Genomic DNA, 19,510 nt, shown 5'->3' with positions numbered 1-19,510 from the left:
TTACTCCAATTTGGAAACCCAGGCACAAAACCACCCTTTGTCCCCAAATGGAGTTTAAAATATTACAAATAAGGAGGAGCTGTACACTTTGCCTGGATACCGCTCAGGCTGATCACGATTGGCTTGGTGCTCCCACACCCAGTATTTGTTGGACTGTGAACCCCAGACTGGATTTTACAATTGGTAATCCTGACTGGTAAAATCACATGACAATTCGGCTGTAAAAACAGGCAAGCCTGAGTACCGTCCATTCTCGAAAATGTTTTCCAGCAAGAGGGGCATATAATGCCAGGCCCTCCCCAGGCTCACGTTTAACACCTGCTCAGAGCAGGTGGTAAATGTGACCATTAATTCCACTAGAACAGGAAAACCATGCGGAATTCAATCAGGCACAATTAGGTCGGCACAGTGTCTCCCCATTCTCGGGAATTAACTCAAATTTGTATAGTACTGGTAGGGTTATTGCATGGAAACATTAATTTTGTGTGCAATTTGCGCCCTACCAGTACTGTGCAGCTCGTAAGAGGCATCTATGTCGTACATAGTCAGTATGACTATATGGTGTAAATTAGCTGCCTGTGTATGGTCTTCTAAATGAAAGCACAATATTTATCTCAGATGACAAACCGAAGGAGCACGTTGGGAGGGCCTTTCAAGATGGCCGCCAGACCTTCAGCCTCCAAGTCGACATCGGTGACTTCTATTAAGACGAAGCATTTTTTCTATATTTAGTGATGTTTTGAGTGAAGATTTCAGCTTTGGAACGTAACAACCTTCACATGGCATGTTTTATTTTGTTAAATTTTTTCTATACTGGCTCAAGAATGTGATGTGTTCATAACTACCTGCCATTTTCTGTAATAATTCCTGAGGTGAAATACAGTTTGTCTGCTGGTCTTCAAATTCATGTCTACAAGGTCTACGAGTAAGACAATCATTTCTAAATGCTTCATGTTATTATTGTTATTTTTTTACAACAGCAATTGTTCTCTTATCGTTTTTCATGTTTGAAGACAAAAATGTACTTTGGCTCCTCTCGATAAATCAATTTTGATTTATTTTACTACATGGGCAAACCGCCAAAGTGAAAGGATAAAAAATCTTTGATTTCCTCCTATTCTAAGCTTATTCCCTGTTCCAAGATTCAAAAGTCAAATTTAGCTCCTAAGTGTTTGTCAAATCTAATGGAAGGCACAAGTGACATAGGAAAGGGTTGCTTGTCCTCATCATCTGGCGCAACCCCTAAGAAACTTTCTACCAAAGTTAAATGACATAAAAAAGGCACAGAATCATCTCAAAAAGCCACCTTCACTTGTCACTCTGGACACTGTTATGGAGGAGCTTAGAGCCGTGAAAAACTCTGTGCTAGAAACTAACGCCTCCCTTCTACAAATTGAAGATAAATTATATTCTCATAACCAGCATATAACTGCAACAGAATAAAGGATTACCGATCTCGAACAACTCATTCTAAATGTGCCCATTCTCACTAAGGAAATCAAACTTTTCAGGCGGGTCACTAAGGATTTGTGTAACAGGAATAGAAGAAATAATCTTTGTTTACATGGTATCTCAGAGTACTCAGAAGGATAAAATATGATCTCTTTTTTACAAAGGATACTAACTTCTATTGTCCAGATCATGGCCCATTCAAAATCCAATGAGCACATCGTCAGGGTCCAAAACCATCTGCAAGTGACAATAATATCAAGCCAAGGGGCATCACTATTCCATTTCTTCAGCATACAGATTTAATGTGGACTCTTGTGGCAGCTAAAAACACAAAAATTCAACAATGGTCTGATCATTATTTTGACTTTGGCGGTCTTTACCGAAGACTGCCGAAGCCGCGGGTGCCAAAAGACTGCCATATTATGAGTACTGAAGGATTTCCACCACAATTTGAGCTGAAATCCATCAGCAGTCGTGCTGGCGGTTGGTGGTGCAGAGGCGGTTCCACAGCTGTCACCGCCTTGACAAAAGGACTCCTGAATGCGGGGCGCTGCCGGTAGTGGAAGTGCCAAGTCCCGTTCCCTGGCAAACGACCTCCTTGCCGGACAAGTAAGTCGATCGTCCAACAGGGGAGGGAGGGTAGTAGGGTGGCGGGTGTTGTGTGTGCGTGTGTCAGTGGGTGTATGTCTGTGTGTGTGAATGTAAGTGTGTATGCGTGTGTGAATGTAAGTGTGCATGTGTGTGTATGCATGTTTGTATGCAGGTATGATTGTTGAAGTGAGTGCATGTTAGTATGTTTGTGTGAATGCATGTCTGTTGGTGCGAGTGAATGAGTGTATTATGCGTGTTGGAGAATGTCTGTATGCGGGGTGCATGTGGGTGTGTGTGCATGTATGCCGGGAGGGTGGGGTAGGGGGAGAGGGGTGCTGTCATGAAAGGGAGGTGGGGGAGGATAATGCTGTCATGAAAGAGGGGGTGGGGGAGGGGGTGCAGTCACGGAAGGGGCTGTGGCAGGGTCAATGAATCGAAGAGGGGGTTGGAGGAATTGTCTGCCAGCGTCAGGAAAGGAATTTCCTCTCACCAGCAGCCTTTCCGCCCCGGTTTTCGCAGAGGTGCTACTGCTGCAGAAACACTGGAGGAAAGGCGACTCATAATAGCGCCAGCAGTCTTCAGTGGACAGCCAGCCCAGAGGTGCTGTCCTACGGCCTGACTGTCCTACCGCCCCGGCAGTACCAGGGGAGATGTGGCAGTTTGGCAGAGGCCAAACCGCCACACTCGTATTGTGGCAGTAATCGTCGCCGGCCCGTCGGCAGTGAGATCGCGGCCCTTGCGGTCTTCGGACCACAGGGTTGTAATGAGGGCCCAGGCCTTCTTCTCTCAAGATCTCGCTAACGTAACAGCTGCCAGATGAAAACGCTTTCTGGAGTTTCAGCCACAACTCAAAACTCTGAATATATGATACGGCTTACTTCATCCTTGTATTTCTAAGGTAACTTATAAAGAAACACCTTATTCATTTGAAGATCAAGCTAAACTACATTTTTTTCAATTATCGAAATTTCATCTTTGTTTTGAAGGAGTTAAGAAATATCTGTAATGTATATGGATGACTTTGTATGACACAAAGTTGAGAATTACTACTTGGAATGTTGAAGGGTTGAGGAACCCAGTTAAATGCAGAGTGCTCTCTCATTTTTCTCGTTTATATTGTCATCTAGCACGTTTTTGAGAAACTCAAATTACATATACAGATTTACACAAGCTCAAGAAGCAATGAGTGGAAGACATATATTTTCCCCATCAGTTCAAAGTAAAAATGGAGTAGCAATCCTATGCCACAAAAGACTAAATATTAATTTTGTAAAGCAATAAACCGATGATGATAGCCATGACTTATTATTCAATTTAAACTATATGACATTTTATGTACCATTATGAATGTGTATGGCCCCACAAATCTAAAGCCTAGCTTTTGGAAAAAGGTATCCTAAAAGGTTGTAGAACATTATACCGAAAACTTATTTTTTGGAGAGAGACTTTAATACTCTTCTCGATCCCTCTCCAGACTGACATTCTACAACTAAATTTATTTCTAACGAACCACATAAAGCCTTTAAACATACAATTAAACATAATGCTCTTTCATATTCCTGGAGATTAGCACACCCTTCACTTCAAGAATACATTTTCTATTCTAATCCCCACAGATCCCAAACTAGATTATGTTATATTTTTCTTAGTAAAAATCTTATACAATCCATTTTACATTCAGAAATGGTTTCATCTTAATCTTAGATCATGCCCCAGTCTCTACAGATATGTAGCCTCATTTTGACTTTGGCGGTCTTTTGGCAAGACCACCGCAGTGGCGGCCCCCAAAAGACTGCCATGTTGGCGATAATCCGACCTCTGTATTACGACTCACACTGTGAAGACTGCCAAAAAACAGCCAAAAATTTGAAACCATCGGGACACTGGAGGACAGAAAAGAGGCGGTCCCACCACCAGCACCCTCAGCCCAACAAAATTCCACCCACCATATTACAAGCCACAAATCACCACAGTGGTTCTTCCATGGCAGAAAACCATTGGCGGTGTGAACCGCGGTGGTCTCAACTCACATCACTCAGTACACAACACCACATTGAATATTTTGAATACCCTACACCTGACACACATCCACGCACCTGACATACCTGAAATATAGACATAGCACTCTTACACTATAAGTACACATACACATCTCACTCAGCACACAACCCAAATCAGCACAACTATCACAATACATCCATCACTAGCACACACAATCTGCCTCAACCGTCTCCCACTTACAACGCAGGACCCACACCTCATCAATTACCCAACACTGCACCATTACACTCACAACACCCCCACATACTGTGTACACAACCACTACCATGTCCACACAAAACCACCCACGTTTCACAAATAATGAGTTGAGGGTCATGGGGGATGAGATTGTCAAGGTAGAGCCACAACTGTTTGGAGCACAGGTCCAACAAACACTGATTGCCAGGAAAATAGAGTTGTGGCAAAGGATAGTCGACAGGGTCAATTCGTTAGGCAGTCATCCATGCCCAAGGGTCAACATTAGGAAGAGGTGGAACAACTTATGGGGAAAGGTCCATTCCATGGCATGCAGGCACAAGAGAGCCGTGCAGAAGACTGGCGGTAGGCCCCCATCTCCTCCCCCACAGTTCACATCATGGGAGGAGAACATCATGGACATACTGCATCCTGAGGGCCTGACTGGAATACCTGGGGGACAGGAGTCTGGTAAGTACCCCACAAAAAGCATGGCACACTATTGACTAGGCCTGCGTGCTTCCACACCACCCAAATCTTCCCTAATTAACTAATGGTGCCACTACTCCTCTTACCTAATCACCTAATGCCCCTTTCTTTCATGCTACCACTCCACTCAGCCCAACTACCCTCACAGTCCTTGGCAATGGCAACACCAACTAGATAGTTCTACTGAGAACCAGTACATGGCAATGGCAGCATTGCAATTGCACACACAATAGCAACCAAAGCTATAGCTCAGTGACCATTACCAATGGCCATAGATCAAAGATCCCAAACCAGAAATAGACAGGCCTGGTTTGGAAAGTAAGATGGCAGACTCCATGCACATGCACAACATATAGATATAGGACAATTTCCCCTGCATACTCACATACAGTGTACCCAATAGACACCATGGTGCATTGTGTAGTTCTAATGTGAGATAACAAGCAAGCCTGACTATTCACTAGGTAACAGAGCTGAACAGTCATGTCATATATCAGATATAATCAGATTGCATCTGCACAAAAACATGTACCCAATTAGTATGACAGCTCACAACATGGATTAAGGAAAACAAGTCACAGAGTTGTATGTACAACCAAGGTATGCTGTGCAGCATCTATCAATGTAATTGCAGGGAATCATGTAAAGCCACTGTCTGCATCTCGCAAATAAGCAACCAAACACACATTCTAACCTGAACTCTGTGTCTCACTCCCTCCACAGGTAACCTTGCCATTGCCACCATGGAGAGGATACTTGAGACTGTCATTCCCCCTCAGGATGAAGGCCCCAGTGGGGACAACAACTTTAGATGTCTGGACACTGACGAACAACCTGGTCCATCTGGGTCACCTGGTCAGTCCACGACTCTCAGCCTCACCCTGCCCGCCTCAACCCCTCCCACCCCTGTCGCATCCACATCACAGGTAACCATCAACCCCCAAACCTGTTCCTAAGGACTGTCCAATCTAATGTGTGCCACACAGTACAGGTACCTGAGTCTAGCCTTGACACCCCTTACAATGATGGAGCTGCAACCACTGGGAGTGGGCACACTGTCAGGAAGTCATGCAGCAGTGGCAGGCACAAAATGCCCACATGGCTACCATTCAGGGGTGCTGAGGGACATCAATAGCACCCTGATGACTTTCTCCACACAGCATCAGGCCCCTTTCACTAGGAAGGTTACATCTGCCCCTTCTACATCTGCGGCAGCTAGTGGAATGGAGCCCCTGCCAGGGGAACCTCATGCCTCAGACACCACTCCCTCTGTAGCTGAAGAACCTCCTCCCCGCAATCGTGGACATCCACCCACACATCCAGCTGGAGCAGATGCAAAGACCAAACCCACTGCCAGGAAGTGAACCTATCCTGATTTGTCACCCTTGTGTGCCATAGACACCCTGCTGACTGTTCAGAAACCAAATTCCATTTTCCCATGGTACATCAACCATGACTTCACTCATCACTATAATTTTCATTTATGCACTGTAATTGTTACTGATATGCACAATAAATCACACTTAAACCCAGTTACTGTGTATGTGTCCTTAATAATATATGTACAAACGCCATGCTTGCCAACTGTGGTCTGGTCATGCCCCCCTTTATCGAACATCCAGTTTAATGGTCATAAGATCGAAGCTCTCTCAGCAGGAGACACATTACAACAGAAATGTCACAGGACAGAGGTCAGAGAGGTTGAAGGCCAAGTCAACACAATTATATAGTCAGTATTCCAATATTCAAATAGAACATGACAGAGAGTAAGATCAGGATGTAATCCATGGTGTCATACTATGCACATATACAGGTTATAGAAGTCAGGCTCATGGGAAACTACCTACAAAGCAGAGGCAAACAGATAGGTCCCCTATATCACCAGGTAGAGGCTATTCACATACCCATACCATCGCTACGAATTCACATATCCCACTGAACACAGGAAGAACATGACAGATGAACCCAGTACATACACTAACATAGGCCCCATACCTGTAGGATTGTCAGTCACCTATGTCAGTATACAGCTACATGAACCTTGGACAGCAAGGTTAGAACACAAACACAGTTAGGACCCATGGCCATCACAAAGTACGACACCCATTGTGAAGCAAGAGGCCATGAATCAACCTTCATACATGTGCCACAAACTTCACTTGACAAGTCATACACTATTTTACCTCCTCCTCAACCCCCCAGGTAAAAGAAAAGGACTAAGCATTTACCACCCCACTTAAATGGAGGATAAACTATCAAGGTACCACCCCACTGAAACGAAGCTCATTTAAACAGGTATCTGTCAGGCGCACATCTCTCGTCTGTCCGCAATTACCATTGGCTACTGACAATGAATACCAGAGCACTATGAGCATGCTGACATAGGTTTACAGGTGATATGATGGAATGCTCCAATTGTGCTTCCTTACCTGGATAATGATGTCGGTGAGAGAGATGACAATAAGGGGTGGATAAGAGTAATATGTTTTGACATGATGTAGGATCTGTGGTTTTCTATATGGGATTACCTAGCCAGGCGATGTATACCTACAGTTGTGTATGTTGTAATGTGTGTTTGTGAAGAATGTGATGACCCTCTCTCTTCCTATCTCTCTTTCCCTCCCTCTCTCTCTCTGTGTATCAGCATCGGCAGGTGAAGGAGACGGCGCACAGGTGAGGGGGGATGCTGCTGGCCACGGGACCCGGTGTGCTGATACCACCTACAGCGAGGAGCCCAGTGGCCCGGAGGGAGAGGAGAGTGCCACGGGGGGACTGGATCCAGCACATCATCTTTGGAATCCTCCTCCAGTGGACAATCCCTGGTGGTGGCAGACCAATCTGGATTACCACAGCACTATCTTTGTTCACCACCCCCTTACCACTGCCACCCGTCCTGTAGCTCCCCACCCAGTTGTCTGTGTCCACTCACCCAAGAGGGTGTGAGTCTCCTTTGCCACAGGCACCTCTGCCCCTGCCCTTGTCCCTGTCAGCCCTGCAGCCCTCAGTGAGGAAGCTATTGACCTCCTGAGGTCCATCTCTGTGGGTCAGTCAACCATCGTGAATGCCATTCAGGAACTGGTAACTCAAGTCCAGCAGAGTATTGTGCCCCTGGAGGGCATTCACGGTGCACTGGCTGACCTACAAAGATCCTTTCAGGCTCAGGCCTCCACACTGATGGCAGCCAGTCACCCTTTGTTTTCCGTCCCCCCTTCCTCTTTCCATTCCCAAACCCCTCTCCCCGACCCAGCCAAAGTACACAACCAGCAAGCATGCATCCACCTCAACATCCAAGGGTAGCGCTGACAAACAGAAGCACCACAAGACCCATCACTGGCATGCACACAAGCAACATCCACCTGCAGACACATCAACAGTCACTTCCTATACTGACAACCACAACACCCCCAGCATCACATACACAACACCTGATACTCCTGCAGTCACCACACCAACATACACTGATACAGCCACTACACCTATCTTACCCACAGACATTGTGACAGCAGACCTTCAGACATCCACCCCAGTCACCACATCCTGAGCCACCACAACCACAGACACGCCTACATGCAGCACATCCACCATGCTTGCAGTCGCTACCCAACAGACAGTCACCTATCCACCACAGCATCTCCCAGCACCTCCACCCCTTCTCCCAAAAAACATAAATGACCACACTCATCCACCTAACAGACACCCAATACCCACAATCATACCTCGCACACACATGTACCCAACACATCCACCAAACCACCTCAGACAACAACTCCATCTCCCTCTACACCCAAACCTTTTGCCTTGATCATCCCTGTGTGTCTAAAAAGTTTTTCCTCTAGGAGTTGAACCTTTTCCCTACTCCTCTTGAACCCTGTGTGACCCCCAAAATGCTCTGTGTCCCTCTCCAAGTCCAGCCCTTCCACCTCCACCACCTACCCTGCCCCCCTGCAAGTACCCATGCACCTCCCCACCAAGAAGTCTACCCCTCCTAAGAGTTTCCAACCCTCCCCTAAGCGTCAACCTAAACAACCCACCAAAGCCAAGCCAAGAAGTCCCCCTCCCGACCGTAAGCCCAAACTCCCTCCTTCGAGCCCTCTCCCTAATCCTTGGGGCGCCTTTCTACCCCCTTGATGCCCCTACCTGTAGAAGTTACATGGAAGTCAGGAGTCAAGTTTGGGCACTTATAATTGCCATATGTGCAGGTTGCACTTGGCTATTTGGACTGGCCTATGGCCTTACTCTTTGTATATTTTGTCGTTTATATATTTATAATTATTTATATATATCTTGGCCAGCCAGTTGTTGGTTCAAAGGTTACATCTTTGTCCTGCTCTTATTTTCTTAGGGCAGTTTTGGTCTTGGCTGATTTTGTTGGTGTGTGAGTAAGTTTTGTCTGAGTGGTGGTTGTGCTACCAGTTGTGTCTGGGCAGCATGTGTGGTTGGGTGCATAGCATTTGTCCTCCAGTGATTGGTGTATATTGTGTGATGGACATGTGTATGTTGGGGACATGTTTTTGTGTTGGTAAATATGGTGTTTGTATTTACATGTGTTTTTTTCAGTGTAGTGTGCCTTAGTGTGGTTGTACCGTCTACGTGAGTGTGTGTGGTGATTGGTTGTGAGGTGTGTTTGCAGGGCATGACGTATGCCTCATTGTTTGGATGTGTGAATGTGTGTGTTTGTTCTCTGTTGTTGTTATATTATGTTGTCTGTATGATTAGTCAAGTGGTGGGGTGTATTGTGGGTGCTTCACTGTACTTTGGTGGTGTTGCTGTTCTGGTGAAGGTGTGTTGTGTGTTGTTGTGTGTGACTGTTCCGGCTCTGTGTATCTGGGGTGGTGTGTGTTTTTGGCATGTGTGTGTCTGTGTGATGGCCATTGTGTGTGTACTATGTATGTGCGGGTGTGTATGTGGCTGTCTGTGAGTGTGCGTGTCAGTGTGAGGTAACGTGTGTGTGTTGCCCTCGCCACCCGTTCCCGATTGGTATATTGTGCGTGTGTAGGAACTTTGACATTTTGCAACAGTGACAGGTAAGTGTGTGTACTCATGGTTGCTGTCGTTGTCACTGGTTCTGGAGTCATTGGGCAAGCAGGAGCAGTAGTAAGATGTATAGTTCTGGTTTCATTACAGCTCTGGACGGGTATGGCTTCCTGAAGGTGAGTGTCTCCATTTATAATGTTGGTTTCCACCAGGGTTTCCGTGGTGGAGGGACTGAGGTGGAAACCTTGGTGGTGTACAGACTTATATTATATCCGAAGGAAAAATGGGCTCCGCCAGCCTGCAGGTGGCTACCGTCGACCATGGCGGTCTGACCGCAGTGGCGGTGCCGGCTGTGTTTTGGGTGTATTTTGTTGCGAATACCACCATGGCCATAATTTGGCATCTTCTCCGCCAGCCTGTTGGCGATAACAACCACCACTTCCAATATGGTGGTCCTGAGTCCACCAAACTCATAATAACCCCCATATTCCCAAGAACTCTTCTCATGAATCTAGATGGAGGTTTAATAATTCTTTGCTTTCGGATAAAACATTCATATACGCATTTAAAGAATTTATCATTAAATACTTTGACAACAATGAAATAGGTGAAACTTCCTTTCAATTTGTTTGGAATGCTTTTAAGGCTGCCTTCAGAGGTTTCATTATTAATTACGTTTCCAACAAACGGAAAATTACGGAAAAAGAATCAGCTTCCATTTTAACTAATATCAAAGCACTGGAACATAAATTTCATACTTCCAAAAAAACATAAAATGGACCTTCAAGAGCTAGTTGTAGCTAAGATTCAATTTAATAAAGTTACAACAGAAAAGGCATGCGGGAATCTTTTAAAAATTAATGCATGCTGTTATGGGGATAAGAATAAATCTAGTACTCTTTTAGCTAACTAGCTTAGGTAGAAAAGAGAAGAGTTTTGGTAAATCTATTATCAATTCACCAGGAGATACTCTTTTACGTGATACAGATATTGTGCAACCTTTTCCAGAATTTTATAAAAATCTTTACAACTCACAATCTACACCTTCCCATGCTTAACACGTAATTATTTATCTCACCCTTCAATGTGCAAACACTCTCAGATAGATTTATCTCTTTTAGATGCTCCACTATGAATAGATGAATTACTTACAGCAGTTAGAAGTCTCCTATCTGGTAAAGCACCAGGTCCTGATGGATTTACTGTAGAATTCTACCTCCAGCTTTCAAACCTAATATTTCCTACATTATTTAAACAAATTAATTATTTCATCTCAGTTAATAATTCAACTGGTAGCTTCACAGAAGCAATAATTTGTGTCATCCTTAAAAAAGATAGAGATTGATCCCAATGTAAAATTATCACCCCATGTCTCGAATAAATACAGACTGTAAAATCTTTGCAAAGGCACTCGCCATTAGATTAAATTATTTTATACCTGGTTTGATTGAGGTCGAACTATCTGGTTTTGTCAAATGCAGGAATATAGTAGATAATTTGGGCGTTTTCCTAAATATTCTCAGAAAGGCCCTCAAACTCAAACATTCTTTAGCAGAAATAGCTTTAGATGTTGAAAAAGCATTTGACAGAGTCAACTGGAAATTTATAATTCAGGCTTTACATTGGCATGGTTTGGCGCAGGATTTATCAAATTAATATCATTATTATACTGTTCTCCATTTTCTTCTGTATTAGTCAATGGAATTCAATCATCCTTCTTCTCTCTAAATAGAAATACACAGCAGAGATGCCCCTTATCCCCATTGCTCTTCATATTAGCGCTGGAACCTTTTGTTTATAGATTCAAACACTACGACAACTTCTCTGGTATTCATTAAAAGGATGTTCATGTTAAATGTACTGCCTGTGCAGAAGATATTTTACTTTACATCTCCAAACCAGAATCCTCCCTCCAATATTTTTTTGATCAACTGCATTAATATTCAGAAGTCTCAGGATATAAACGAAATATAGATAAATCTGAAATAAGGCCTTTAAATAAATATAGTCTTAAAATCGAATTTGCGGATATGGGTTTGGCATGGCAACCCGATAAAATTAAATGTTTGGGAATATTATATCATAATAGCCTCAGAGGCACAATTAAAATTAATATGGACTTTATGCTTTCAAAAATCACTAAGGCCCTCATTCCAACCTTGGCGGTCGGAGTTAAAGCGGCGGCCAGACCGCCGACAGGCTGGCGGTCTAAAAAATGGAATTCTGACCCTGGCGGTAACCGCCAACAGAGCCCGCCGCTTCAACACTCCGACCGCCACGGCGGTACAAACCAACAGCCTGGCGGTCACCGCCAACAGCCCGGCAGGAGACAATGTACCGCCTACCCGATAACGACCCACCAATCCGCCACCTTTTCCGGGGCGGGAGCCCCGCCGATAAAAACACGGCGGAAACAGACTACAAACGGGAAAACGCTCACCTCGACACACTCCATGCGGAATCCCGACAGCATGGAACCAGAGTTACAGGTCCTTCCCGCACTCCTATACCTGCTCCTCTTCCAGGAGCACGCCCGGCGGCGCGGAAGACATTGGTGAGTAATGCACCTATGACACAGGGGAGGGAAAAAATTACGGCCACACACCCACCCACCCACACCCACTACAACACACACATCAATGCATTCCAACAGATCACTGTTACAACCCCCAAACCCCCCCCCCTACGAAATAATGCAAAGACCAAATGAATAGATATCAAACAGGCGGATATATTGAAAAATGGTCAGCAAATTGTTAAATAAATAAATAAACTATGTACACAATATTTACAGCTACTATCAGTAGTCCACCGACTGTCCGTGGACCACGGGGTCCTGAGCAAATGGGCAAGGCCCAGTCCCAAAACAAGAACTCCACGGAGAGAACACTGCAGGGGCATCAGAAAGAAAAAAGGACAGGCACCTCAGGGGGAAGGGAAGTGGGGGCACCTCAGCCACTTGAGTACACAACGCCAGATCCACGAGGGCACTCCATGACCACTGTCCCATCCTGGGGAGTGCAAAGCCACAGTCTCAACAGTCCATACAGTGGGTGGCCTGCCCACTGGGCCATCCTGGGGAGTGCAAAGCCACAGTCTCAACAGTCCATACAGTGGGTGGCCTGCCCACTGGGCCATCCTGGGGAGTGCAAAGCCACAGTCTCAACAGTCCATACAGTGGGTGGCCTGCCCACTGGGCCATCCTGGGGAGTGCAAAGCCACAGTCCCAACAGTCCATAACAGACTCAACAGGTACTGGAGGAGGCATGGTGCCCAGAGTACATCCTGCAGCCCTGCCCGAGACAGGTCCTGCCCTGCCACGTCTGCCAAAGGGCCAGCGGTGCTTGACTTGAAGGGCCCAGTTCAGCGGTGCTTGCCCAGTGCAGCGGTGCTTGCCCAGTTCAGCGGTTCTTGCCCAGTTCAGCAGTGCTTGCCCAGTGCAGCGGTGCTTGCCCAGTGCAGCGGTGCTTGCCTAGTTCAGCGGTGCTTGAGACGGCGGGGCCCAGTTCAGCGGTGCTTGAGACGGCGGGGCCCAGTTCAGCGGTTCTTGACTTGAAGGGCCCAGTTCAGCGGTGCTTGAGACGGCGGTCCCCAGCGGAGCGGTGCTGGAGACGGCAGGGCCCAATTCAGCGGTGCTTGAGACGGCGGGGCCCAGTTCAGCGGTACTTGACTTGAAGGGCCCAGTTCAGCGGTGCTTGAGACGGCAGGGCCCAGTTCAGCGGTTCTTGACTTGAAGGGCCCAGTTCAGCGGTGCTTGAGACGGCGGTCCCCAGCGGAGCGGTGCTGGAGACGGCGGGTCCCAGTTCAGCGGTGCTTGAGACGGTGGTCCCCAGCGGAGCGGTGCTGGAGACGGCAGGGCCCAGTTCAGCGGTGCTTGAGACGGCGGGCCCAGTTCAGCGGTGCTTGAGACGGCGATCGTTCTATGGCCATCTGCCCATTGGCTGGTGGTGCCCTCCTGGGCAGCGGGGATGGGGCTCCTTCAATGCCCACCTGGGCTGTGGGTTGTGGGGCCCTCCTGGGCAGCTGGGCTGGGTCCTCCCTGGGCAGCGGCAACGGTGGTGGTGGGGCCCTCCTGGGCAGCTGGGCTGGGTCCTCCCTGGGCAGCGGCAATGGTGGAGGTGGGGTCCTCCTGGGCAGCTGTGACGGGTCCTCCCTGGGCAGCGGGACTGTGTCCTCCCTGGGCAGCGGGCCTGCTGCCTGACTTCTCCGCCCTGCTGCCCTTGCCCTCCTTGACTGAGGGTCTGTGGCCCTTTCCTCCCTTTTGAGCTGTGGCTGGTGACTGTGGCTGGGTAGTGTCATTGGGGGATGGTGACACAGGGCTCCTGCGCCGGCCCTTCCGCCTTCTGCTCCTCTTCCCAGGGGGTGGGCTGCTTGTCCCCTTGCTGCTGGGCGAGGATCCGGACCTGTGAGCTGGGGGACTCCAAAACCCCTGCACCTTTGTCAAGGGTGCTGCAGGGCTGGTGGTGGCTGAGGTGCTCTTTTTAATTCTACGAGATGGAGGGGGGGGCACAGGTTCAGGAAAGAGGTTAATAGTAGAGAGGAAAAGTTTCTTGGGACAATGGAGAGTGGTAGGAGCAGTGGGTATGGGAGTGGAGGAAGAGGATGTGGTTGTAGGTGAGTCAAGTTTGCTGTCTTTGGGTGCAGGAGCTGGAGGCTGTTGTGAGGTGGATGGCTGTTGGGTGGGTGGCTGCCTGCGTTTGTGTGGTGTGGAAGAGGGGGTGACAGACACACTGGGAGAGGACACAGGGGACGTGTATATGGCAGTGGGGGTGGTGACTGCACGTGTGCGGACTGTACTGGAGGGTGTGCTGGTGATGGAAACACTGGCTGATGGTGGGGTGCATGAAGGTGTGAGTGTAGACGTCACAGGGAGGGAGGAGGGAGACGAGGAGGTGGGGGTCACAGAGGTGGTAGTGACTGTTGGCATGTCTGCATCTGGATGTTGCTTGGGTGAATGCTTGCGTGATCTGTGGTGCTTATGTTTGGATGAGCTGCTCTTGGGTGTTGAGGTGTGTGCAGGCTGGTCTGATGGTGTGGGTGGGACAGGCAGTGGAACAGGAGACTGGGAGGAGGGAGTTAGTAGAGGGAGGCAGGAGACAGGGACAATGGCTGCCGTCAGTGCTGAGGCCAGAGCGTTGAACGATCGGTGTTGGCCAGCCTGACCTGAATGAATGCCCTCCAGGTATGCATTGCTGCGATGTACCTCCCTCTCCACCCCCTGGATGGCATTCATAAGGGTAGACTGCCCAACAATGACCGTTCGGAGGAGGTCAATGACCTCCTCACTGAGGGCAGCAGGGGTAACTGGGGCAGGGCCTGAGGTGCCTGGGGTGAAGGAGATGCCCGCCTTGGTGTGCGAGCGGGCACGGGGCGAACGCTGAGGGGCTGCATGGAGGGCGGAGCTGGTGCGCTGGGTGGCGGCTGTACCTGTAAGTGCGGGGGGCACGGATGTTGCCGCCACCGCTAGGGAGCTCCCTTCCGAGGACGTGTCCATGTCGCTGCGGTCTCCAGTCGTCCCCGTTGTGGAGCTCCCCTCGCCCTCCGTCTCACTGGTCCAGTCTGACTCTGTGGCATGGCCCTCCTGGGCCATGTGAGATGCAGCTCCCTCCTGCCCCGATGCCACTTCTCCTCCACCTGATGATGCTGATGCACACAAGCACAGAAAGACAAAAAAAAAGGGGGGGGAGAGAAATAAAGACATTTTGAGTGCATGGATCACCGCTACCGTTGGCGGACATGACAGACACAGATGCCCCCTTCACTAAGTCGCGCACTGGGGGTCCGCTACGCAATCCGTGGAACATGCCTTACACGCCTAGAGATGACAACTGCACCCATAGATGACACAGGCCCAGGGATGGCTGTACTGGCACACTACTGAGGGGGGTGGGTGGGGACACAGGGGCTTACGGAGGGGCCTAGCCTACAGATTTCGCCCTGGCCTAGGTGGACCCACAGCCCTCCTCCCCCACCCAGACACCTCCACTGCGCGCCAACAGAGCACATTGTGCTTGTACTCACCCCCTTGCGTCTGCTGTGCTGCCCTCACGCGCCCATCCAATTCAGGGTAGGCCACCGCCAGGATCCGGCACATCAGGGGGGTCAATTGACGGCTGGCACCCCGCCTACGTTGGGAGGCCATCCCCAGCAGAAACTCGGCGGTCTTCTTCGTCCCGCGGCGGATGTCCTCCCACCTCTTGCGGCAGTGGGTGCCCCGTCGATGGTGGACCCCCAGGGTCCGGACGTCCTTGGCGATGGCACGCCAAATCCCGATTTTCTTTTGGGCGCGGACCTATGTGACAGGGAGGGAGAAATACCAAGTTCAAGTTTGTCTGCGTTATCGTTGGCAGTGGCCCCCCGCCCCCCAGACCCGCCATGTGCCCCCCGCCATCCCCGCCATGTGCCCCCCAGCCCCGCCATGTGCCCCCCGCCATCCCCGCCATGTGCCCCCCAGCCCCGCCATGTGCCCCCCAGCCCCGCCATGTGCCCCCCGCCATGTGCCCCCCAGCCCCACCATGTGCCCCCCAGCCCCGCCATGTGCCCCCCGCCATCCCCGCCATGTGCCCCCCATCCCCGCCATGTGCCCCCCGCCATCCCCGCCATGTGCCCCCCAGCCCCGCCATGTGCCCCCCAGACCCGCCATGTGGCCCCCAGCCCCCCAAGCCAGCCAGTGGCCACAAATCCATATTGAAATTAACTCACTTGTTGGTCTGGAGGAACGTAGAGTAGTGCATACTGGGGGAGGACCCCATCCACAAGTAACTCCAACTCTTCTCCAGTGAAGGCAGGGGCCCTTTCCCCAGTCGCAGCAGCCATTGTCCCTTCCAGACCGAGGTCACAGCAGCACTTGCAGTATAGGTCCTCTCCTGTGGAAGTTCAGGTCTCGAGTGATTAAGTAGATAGAAAATGGCGGTCACGCCCGCCGCGGTGCGTACCGCGGCGGTGCGTACCGCCACCGCCGGCGCCCTTCGCCATTGGCTCCTGAAACCCATAGGGTTCAATGTTAACCAATGCGGCTTCGCGCCGCGGTATTTGCCCGCCGACCGCCGCGGTGTGCCACGCCAGCGCATTGACCTCACATCCCATTGTCACACTTCACAGGTCAGGCAGCCGCCATTTCAAGGGCCCACATGGCTTAATTTCTACTGCGTCACACAGGCCTAGGCCTTGCATAGCCACTCATACAAGCCATTCACTGCATACACATTCGTGTACTGTGCAAGCTGTGAGTACGTACCTGTGGGTTGCTTGACTGTGTGCTCCATGTTGTCCTTCCTAGGCACCGTCCCCTGGGTTTGGCGAGGAGAAGGAGGAATGTCCCTGTGTACAGACCGCTGGTGGACCCGTCGACAATGGAAGAACGCCACGTTATACTGACCTACCGGCTTGACCGTGCCACTATACATGAACTTTGTGCCCAGCTGGAGCCAGACCTGATGTCACCCATCCGCCAACCCACAGGGATTCCCCCTCTGGTGCAGGTCCTGTCAGTACTCCATTTCTTGGCTAGCGGGTCATTTCAGTCAACAGTGGGAATTGCTTCTGGGATGTCACAGCCTATGTTTTCCAAGGTGTTGTCCAGAGTGTTGTCTGCCCTGATGAAATACATGAGGAGCTACATCGTTTTCCCTGAGGTGGGCGAATTGGCTACAGTGAAGGGTGATTTCCATGCCCTTGGACATATTCCCAACATCATTGGTGCCATTGATGGGACCCATGTGGCTTTGGTTCCCCCCCCGAGAAAGTGAACAGGTGTACAGGAACAGAAAAAGTTACCATTCTATGAACATCCAGGTGGTGTGTTTGGCTGACCAGTACATCTCCCATGTCAATGCCAAGTTCCCTGGGTCAGTGCATGACGCCTACATCCTAAGGAATAGCAGCATCCCTTACGTGATGGAACAGCTAGAGAGACACCGTGTATGGCTATTGGGGGACTCTGGTTACCCCAACCTGTCGTGGCTACTGACCCCAGTGAGGAATCCCAGGACCAGGGCAGAGGAACGGTACAATGAGGCCCATGGGCGTACTAGGAGGGTGATCGAACGCACCTTTGGCCTCCTAAAGGCCAGGTTTAGGTGCCTGCATATGACAGGTGGATCCCTAATGTACTCACCAAAGAAGGTGTGTCATATCATCGTGGCCTGCTGTATGCTTCACAACCTGGCTTTGCGACGCCAGGTGCCTTTCCTGCAGGAGGATGGTCGAGACGGTGGTGTTGTGGCAGCTGTGGAACCTGTGGAGAGTGAAGAGGAGGAAGACGACGGGGATGAAACAGACAACAGGGACAGAGTGATTGCACAGTACTTCCAATAGCACACAGGTAACAATTAAAAACTTTTTTTTACAATTTCAACTACTCTCCTGCCTCTCTGCTGCCTGTCTATTTGCCCCAGTGTATGATGACTGAGTTGTGGGTTTTCCCTTCCTATTTCAGATCTGTGGCCCCCACTGCGTGTCCTGTGCTTCGTTTCCCCATGGACTACAGCTGTGTGGCAGCGGTTTGTTGACTTCACTATGTACATGGACATTTTTGCACTGTCATGTCTAATACATTATTTAGAAATCACAGCCAGACTCCTGATCGTTTTGTGCAGAACTGGTGTTTATTGAAGTGCTCAGAATGGGATGGGTGGTTTCAAGTGGGTGGGGGCTATGGTGAAGGAATGTCCATGGCAGAGTCCAGAGTTACAGTCACACAGGTGCATTGTCCGTAGGCCTGTGGAGAGATGGAGCAGGGGCAGTTTAAGGATGGACAGGGTGACAATGTGGGACAGTGGGATGACATCAGGTGGTATCCTTTGCTGGCGGGGGTCTTGACATCCTACTCTGTCTTCTTGCGTGATCTCAGGGCCCTCTTGCAGGATGGTTCTTCTCCTGCAGGAGGTGGGGGTCTGGTGGGCTGCTGTTGTGCGGGGGCCTCCTGTCCACTAGCGCCGGCGTGAGTGGTTGGCAGTTCTTGGTCGAGGCTAGTGGCAGGGTCCCTTTGTTGTTGGAGAGTGTCCGTCCTGGTGTCGAGGATATCTTTCAGCAGCCCTACCATGGTGGCCAGGGTGGAGTTGATGGCTCTGAGTTCCTCCCTGAACCCCCGATACTGTTCCTCCTGCAGTACCTGGATCTCCTGGAACCTGGCCAGTACCGTCGCCATGGTCTCCTGGGAGCGGTTGTATGCTCCCATGATGGTGGTGAGGGCCTCGTGGAGAGTGGGTTCCCTGGGCCCCTCCCCCCCCTGTCGCACAGCTGCCCTCCCAGTTCCCGTGTTTCCACTACCACTGCCCCCAGGTCCCTGTGGTATTTGGGGTGTTGGGTTATCCTGGGTGCCCTGTAGTGGTAGACACACCGCTGATTGACGCGTCCTGGAGACAGAGGCATGGGCCCGCAGGGTGGGAGCTGTGCTGGTGTTCCCAGAGGGGGTTGGGTCTGTTGTGGCCTGTGGCTGTCTGAGGGGAACCGACTGTTCCGAGGTCCCCGATGGTCCGGGCTGGTCATCAGGCTCCGGGTCGACAGAGCTGCTGTCATCGTTGATGGCCTCTTGGGGGGGGGTTGTGGAGATTTCTGGACCCTCCGTGGCGGTGTGGTGGCGGTCGGGTCCTGCAGGGGTATAGAGGTATGGTTATAGTTTCAGTGTGTGCCATATGGGTGAATGTGTGGGTTCCCGTGTACCCCAGTGCTGGCATTCGTGTGTGGGGGCTTTGGTGAGGGTGGCTTGTGGGGGAGATGTGTATATGCATGGGCATGCTTTGGTGATTGGTGTCCATGCTTAGTTGAC

At 50.0% G+C, this 19,510-nt stretch overlaps 1 protein-coding gene across 1 annotated transcript in view; it reads right to left on the bottom strand.

Annotated features, from left to right (window-relative positions):
- The window catches only part of APOBEC1 (apolipoprotein B mRNA editing enzyme catalytic subunit 1), a 78,293-nt gene that overhangs the window by 28,207 nt on the left and 30,576 nt on the right, over positions 1-19,510 (bottom strand). The gene's annotated exons all lie outside the window — the stretch shown is intronic.

The sequence above is a fragment of the Pleurodeles waltl genome, chromosome 7 (assembly GCF_031143425.1).
Source record: "Pleurodeles waltl isolate 20211129_DDA chromosome 7, aPleWal1.hap1.20221129, whole genome shotgun sequence".
In the NCBI taxonomy this organism is placed as follows: domain Eukaryota; kingdom Metazoa; phylum Chordata; class Amphibia; order Caudata; family Salamandridae; genus Pleurodeles; species Pleurodeles waltl.
This window is presented reverse-complemented; position numbering and strand designations above follow the sequence as displayed.